Source organism: Oxyura jamaicensis, chromosome 23 (assembly GCF_011077185.1).
Source record: "Oxyura jamaicensis isolate SHBP4307 breed ruddy duck chromosome 23, BPBGC_Ojam_1.0, whole genome shotgun sequence".
In the NCBI taxonomy this organism is placed as follows: domain Eukaryota; kingdom Metazoa; phylum Chordata; class Aves; order Anseriformes; family Anatidae; genus Oxyura; species Oxyura jamaicensis.
In genome coordinates this window covers 2462800-2469638 of record NC_048915.1, presented here as the reverse complement: position 1 = coordinate 2469638, position 6839 = coordinate 2462800, and the positions used below count along the sequence as shown (strand labels likewise).

The window sequence follows — 6839 nt, the reverse complement described above, 5'->3', positions numbered from 1 at the left end:
CAACAAGTTGGCAAAAGCTCCCTCCCCATCCCTCTCCCCACCTTTCCCCCTGCCACATGCTTTCCCATCAGCAGCTTTGTTACAGACCCGTTTGCGTGGAGGCCAGATCCTCCCCGGGGTGACCTGTCCTCTGGGCAGCTCGAGGCTCTCTTGTTTTTCCTGTTCAATTCCTTTTAGCCTCACGTGCCCATGAGGATGACAGCAAAGAGGCAGAAGGGAGCAGTGAGCTGTGCAGTGTCCTTGCAGGAGCCCTGGTGCAGCTCAGGGCCTCCTGAAGATCCAAGCCCAGGAAGGATTTCCTTTGGAGAAGAAAGGATTCAGCCAGGCTGCAGCTCTGCCTCTGGTGTTGGCCGGGCACCTGTCCCTGGTGCCTGTTTCAGACCCAAGGAGCTCTTCCAGCATGAGGTGGGGGTGAGCCAGGCTGCCTGTCTGAAGCGTGTCTCCTTTTGGGGCTGCTCATGGCAGATTTTAGCGTAGCGAGGAGCATTTCTGTGGGCCCAGTCTGTAATCACTTGGGAAGTGACCGGGGGAGCTGGGCTTTGCTGGCTCACGTGTGCCTGGCGGCTGAGTTTCGGCTCTGGAGTCTGCTGCCTGTGGGTCACGAGCTGGAGGAGCACGGTTCAGCTCATTCATCTCCCTGGGGAGTCTCAGGGCCAGGCTGAGGCTGCCCCGTGTATCTGGGCAGCTTCGTGTTACCTGCCGAGGCCACCGGATGCATTTATTCTCTGCTGATTTCAGCAGAAGCATCCAGGTGAGGGCCTGACCTTGCTCCTTAAACCTTCGCTGCCTTCACCCTTCTCCCATCACTGCAACCAATTCCTGTCCCAGCGGGGCAGGAGCAGGGGCTGCGCTGTGGCACTGAGCCCTGCCCCATCACCGCTCCCGTTTTGGGGCAGAACTCGGTGCCGGAGGAGAATCCGAGCTGCTCACACACCCGACCACCAAAACGCCGCCGCGAGGCCAGCGTCCTGCATCCACCCCTCGCCTCTCACTCTCAGCCTGCAGAAGCTCACGAGCCTTCAGCCTCCTGTTACGTGTGATCAGTTAGAACTGTAAATAATTCACCCGATGTTTTCTGCGGTTGTTCCTTTTCTTTGTAAAGCTCTTTGTACAGTTTTTGTACCCTGTTATCACAGCCCTGCTTGGGGCCTCTTCATGATGGAGATTTTCCCCTTGCTCTCCAGTTCGGGCCTTGGCTTTTCTCCTGCTGTTTACGCGGCTTCTGAAGGTAAAACTAAGCCGAGGCTGCATCCCACTTGCCGCTAATAAATCTATTTTGTATATCCCTGGCAGCATCCCTTGGGGCCCAAACCCCGAGCCCTGCTGGGATGGGTGCCCTCAGGGCTGTCAGGTGGGGGGGCCGAGGGGTCCTGTACCCCCTCCCAAAATGCGGTGGTGCTGGGGGCAGTGCCACGGGCACCTGGGGGCCCCCAAAGCGCAGCCGCTGTCTGGGGGTGACGAGCAGAGCCTGCCCTTCGCTGCTTAACGACCCGAAGCCCTTAATACCCGGTTAAAAATAACCCCGGCAGCAGATGTGTGCAGAAGTCGGCGATAACGGGGCCAGAACGCGAGGGGCTTTGTGGCGGCTTAGCGGCTCACGGGGCCGCTGGCTCTGCCCCCTCCCAGCCTCCCTCTGCTGCTGGGGTGGGCTGGGGGCTCCCTGGGGACAAGCCCCCCGTGACCCCTGCACCCTGTCTGTGACCCCCGCACCCCAACTGTGTGCCCTCGCTCCTGCTGCACCCAGCCATTACGTTTTGGGGATCCCAGGGAGGAGTTGCTGCCGTGGGGGCTTTTGTACCCTCTTTTATTACCCCACCGGGGCCCTGTGCCTCCACCTCCCTAAGGGCCTCTGGGGACACCAGGGTCCCCCAGGGGCGGCACCCCCAGTCTTGGGGCCGAGCTCCCCACGGGCAGGGCTGGGAGCGAGGCTCCGGAGGCTGCTGGGGTCAAGGCACTCAGCGTGGCCTCCGGCCTCCGCAGCCCAGTGGCAACACGAGGCCACCTCCGGGCTGTCCCGGGGCCCCCCCACCCCTTATCGGCCCTTTTTGCCCCTTATCGCCTGCCGCCTGCGTGGCCGCGATAACCAGGGAGGGGCCCTGGGTGGCTGCCGGGGATAAGGCAGGGTTTGGGGGGATAAGGCAGGGTTTTTGGGGGTCCTCGCCCTACTGAGGAATGAGTGGCTGAGGCCGAGCCTCGGCCCTGAGCTGAAATAACCAGAAATCGCGAAAAATGAGCCCCAAACCTCCCCGAGCCCGGTGCCCTGGCAGAGGCCGGAGCTGGGAGGCCGGCGCCGGGCCTCCGCGTGGGGAGGGGCCGGGGGGACCCCGGGGGAGACCCTGGGGGGATCCCCGAGCGCTCCGCTCCTTATATGGCTCGGCGACGTCACGGCAGCCCTCGGAGCCCCGCGCCCCCCTCGAGTCCATCCCCCCCCTCCCCTCGCCCCGTGACGTCACAGCGCCACCTGCACGCCCCGCCCACTGCAGCGCCGCGGCGGCGGCTCCGCCCCCCCGGTGTCGAGGGCGGGGCGTGCGGCGAAGGGGGCGTGGCCTGGCGGCGCGGGAAGGCGTGGCGCGCCCTGACGTCACGGGGGCGGGGCCGGCGGCGCAGGTGGTGGCAGCGCGGAGCGGAGCGGCCCCGGGCCGGTAACGGCGGGGACGGGGGGGGGGGGCACCGGGAGGAGGGGACAGGGACAGGAGGGGCCGGGGGATTCCGGGGTTGGGGGGGAAAGTGGGGTGCTCAGGGGGTGCCCCCCGTGGTGGGGGGATCCCCGGTGGGGCCGGGCCGGTCGCGGGGTGGGAGCTGTGGGGGGTCCCGATGAGCTCAGGGGGATCCCAGGGGTACCGCGGGGCAGCCCCACGACCCCCCCCCAAACTCGGGGTCCCCCTCGGGGGTCCCCCACTGCCGGGCTCCGGCTCCCCAGCGCTGCCCCCCCCCCCCCCCCGCCCCCCCACCCCCGCCCCGCAGCCGGGTGGCCGGTGCCCCCCCCGGTGCCCCCGTCCCTGCCGGGCTGCCCTAAAGCCCCGCCGCCGGTTTGTCCCCGCGCCGGGCGCTTCCCCTCCCCGCTTCTCCTTCCAGGCCGCGCTGTCGCAACCCGGGGAGCGTGCGGTGGCACCGAGCGTCGCCGCCGGTCCCTGTCCCCTCCCCGCGTCCCGCCGGCCCGCACGGCCCCGCCGCCAGCCCCCCGGGTCCTCCGCGCGCGGGGCCGGGGCCGTGCCCCGGTGGGGGCTCGCCGGGGCCCGTGGCTATCTTTAGGGCTGTGTTGCAATGGGGGTGTGCCTTGGCTGCAGCCGCCTCCGTGCCGCGGGGTTGCCTTACGCCCCGGCTCCCCCCCCGGGGCCGAGGGCTCTGAGGCCGGCAGGGCCGGTGTTGGGGTGCCCGGTGCTGGGGGGGAGGGTCCGGGCGGTGCTGGGCCCGCTCAGCACGGGGCTGGTGGCAGGAGCCTGGTGCCGTGCCCTGCGTCAGGTCACGCTGTGCGAAGGGGCGCTTTGCCGCAGGGCCGTGACTTGGCACGGGGCGCGCTCGTGTCCCCTTGCACCAACGTGAGGAGAGCTGGGGGGAACGGCCGGGATGGGGAGGCCGGAGGGGCAGGAGTCCCTGCCAGCCCCCCGCTTTCCTGCGTTGAAGCAAGTTGGGGTCTTGCAAGGTGCTCCCCCAACCCCCCCCCTGCCCTCTGCTTGCTCTGGTCTTGGGGCTTTAGCAGAGGCATGGCCGTGGCTGAGAGCCGGAGCCGGTGCTGCTGCTCCCCTCCGTGTCCTCTTTCCGCTGGGTAACCGGGTTAGTCGTGGGAGTAACTTGCGACCGTGCCAGAGTTTCAGGTGACACGGGGCTGAGGTTCCCTGCGCTGCATAATCCTGCCTTCACCCTGCATGTGCTGCGTGTGCCCGCGGGTCGTGCGGCTCTGCTGCTCCAGCCCCCCAGGCAGAGCTCGGGTAGGTTGGGACTGGGGCCCTTTGCCCCCCTCGGCTGCACGGCTCCTCTCCGAGTGCTGGATCCCGCTCAGACGCGTTCTCCCCCAGCTTAGCTCAGCACCACGGTCCCTCGTGTTCCTCACCCGACGCGGGGCACGTGCTGCTTCTGCGAGTCGTGATGGAAACGGCGAGTTAGCGGCAGCGAGAAGTTCCTCCACGCATCCAACTCCTTCCCCACGGCTGGGCTCGAGCTGTTCTGCTGCTGGCTCGAGCCTCCCCCGGCTGCGAGCTGTGCCTTCCCCTTGCCATAAGAGCATCTCCAGGCCTTCTCGAGAGGGTTTGAAACCCTGCCGAGATGGAAAGTGCCTTCTCATCCGCGGCGGGGCCGCTCTGCGACGTGATCGGAGCGGCCGCCGCCTCCCGGCGCGCAGCCTGGCTGCTGCGGGAACTGCCTGCGAGCAGCGGCGCCGCGCGTCCCCGGCCAGCGGTGAGCGGTGTCAGTGGTTCCCCGAGACGGAGGTCGCTGAGCAAAGACCCAGCAGCTTTTTTGTGAGCTTCATCTGTGGCCGTTCCCCGGGAGGAGAGCGGGCTGCCGATGCTCCTTACCCCGCAGGGCAGCATCCAGCTTTTGGTGCGGGGTGGCGTTTTAACTTAGCTGGCTGCGGAAAGAGGCTGAAAGCTGCGGGTTTGGGGTTAAAAGCAGCCCTCGGCCACGCTGGGTGCCGTGGGCTGGAGGTGTGGGAGCTGTCTGCAGCGTGATTCAGGAGGGGGGGATGGACTCACCCACCACCACCTGGAGGCTTCCCGTTCAGCGTGCTGCCCAGAAAGGCTCCGCATCTGCCAGCGGTCCCTTCTGTGCGTTTTGCTTCCTCCAGTGACCTGTGCAGGGCTGAGTCAGGCCTCGCGGGGGGGTGCTGCAGCCTGCTTGCTCAGCTGGGACCAGCCCAGGGGCAGCTGGCCCTGGGGACATCCCCTTGGTGCTGCCTGCGAAGCTAAGGCTCAGCTCCCTGACCCCGCGGTCCCTTACGCCCTGAGCATCGGGACCGAGCCGCCCTGTCCCATCCCGTCAGGGTGGGCTCTGGGGGGCTACGTGCCCCAAGGCTGGCAGGGTCCATACGAAGCGGCCAGCCCATCTGCCTGCTTTTCCCCACTAGAGGCTGCTGATGAACAGAACATTTTCTTTCCTTGGCTCTGATGGAGCAGCAGGGGCTCGAGTTTGCAGGGCTGAGCGGGTGGCGGCTGCCTGGAGCCCCCGGCCTGGGCTTTCCTGCTGATTCACCCTGGAGGTGCGGCCGGGTCCGGGGCACATCTGCTCCCCTGTCAGGCCCACAATAGATCTCCGCACTTCGTTAGGTCTCAATTAGGCAAATGCATGGGGTGCGATGACGTTGCCGGGGGCCACGGAGCCGCAGCTGATGGGATCGTGGGGCTCAGGGACGGAGCTGGCTGGTGCCTCCGGGCTTTTCCCAGCTGGTCGTGGCAGGGCGCTGAATGTGCAGTGAGCTGAGCCTTTGGATCGTTTCCCGCAGGATGCGTGCAGCGATAACCACTCGCCCCTCCGGCGGATCCCTGCTGGCAGAAAGGCCGAGGGTTAGCTGCGCGTCGGGAGGAACGCGTCGCCCCGGGCACAGCGCGGCCGAGCTGCCGTGTCCCCGCAGAGGAGATTCTCCTTCCAGGGCAGCTCCTTGGGACCTCGTGCTCGGGCAGGCTGGTAGGAAAGCAAACCCAGGCCTTGGGAAGGGGATTCGTTACGTAGCAATTACACGTGAAACGCAAGGTGGTGCGAGCTGCAGTGGAAGGTGCCCGAGCAGGGATCCCCGCGGCGTGGCGAGGGCAGCGCGGTGCCAGCTGGCCTCGGCGCCGCTTCCCCGGCAATGGCACGGCAGCGCTTTACATAATCTGGCACTTGCAAAACAAGCTTGGAGGCCTGGAAAATCCTCCTGCTATTGTTGCTGCTCGGAGTTTGCTGAACTTCCTGGTTTGGTCTGCAGGTCCGATTCTTTTCCTTTTATTTTTTGGGACTGCGATGGGGAGCGCTGCCCTTAGTGAGAAGAAAAGGGCGCTTGTGGCGTTTGATCCACGCCTGCTCCTTAGGTGAAACTATTTTGTTGCTCACAAGAGGTTTTTGAGCAGCTGCTCCCGGCTTTATAGGGCTGCAGAGGACTCTTCGTCTATCCAATTAGCATGGTTTGTCTGCTCTCCCCTCCTGATACCCCTGGAGGAAAGCCCGAGCCATCGGCCGTGCCTGCGGAGCGCCGGGAGCGGTGCGCGCACAGGCACCAGCTGGGCCCTGTGCCGAGTCTGGTCGGGCGCAGCAGGGGCCAGGTGAAATGGGTTTGTGTTGCCCAAGCCTCACCCTGCTGTCCTCAGAGAGGGAAGGCTCTGAAGCTGTCCCTCGCTGGGGGTTTTGAGGCGGAGAGGTTGGAAGGGAGCTTGGAAAGCGACCCAGCCCCGCTGCAGCCCGCGGGCTCGGCGGCGCCTGGCCCCGCAGGAGTGCTTCAGGTCGCAGGGCCCGCCCCTGCTCTTCCTTTGGCTCATCCTAAAGCCCTTTGCCAACACAAAGAAAGCCACTGACGTCCTCTGCGCTATTCAATTAAATTAATGAATCCTATTAAAATGTTCTCTGCTCCTGGTTGTACAGGGGTGACTAAGGGACCGGCGTTTCCCTGCAGCTCCTGAGAAAGTCTGGTTTGGTGGCGAGGAGCCAGGTCCAGTTCTGGCCGGCCCGCTTAGCCAGCGCCAAGTTTTGGCGTCCCAGTAAGCAGCAAAACAGGCGGAACCTAGGCCTGACGGCACAAACACATCCCCTGATCAGAGGCAGCCTCTAGCTCCCCTCGGGGAGGTAATTACATCTGGCCAGGCTTGACCTGAGTGGGATTTGAGCAGGGGGCGTGAGGCCGGACGTGTGCTGCAAGTCCCCGGAGCGGCCCC

General features: G+C 65.9%; 1 protein-coding gene across 1 annotated transcript in view; it reads left to right on the top strand.

Annotated features, from left to right (window-relative positions):
* The first annotated feature begins 2550 nt into the window (after positions 1-2550).
* The window catches only part of EPB41 (erythrocyte membrane protein band 4.1), an 82090-nt gene continuing 77801 nt past the window's right edge, over positions 2551-6839 (top strand). Inside the window, exon 1 of the mRNA XM_035345593.1 lies at positions 2551-2642. The gene's annotated coding sequence lies outside the window, so the exon portion shown is untranslated. The remainder of the gene's footprint in view (positions 2643-6839) is intronic.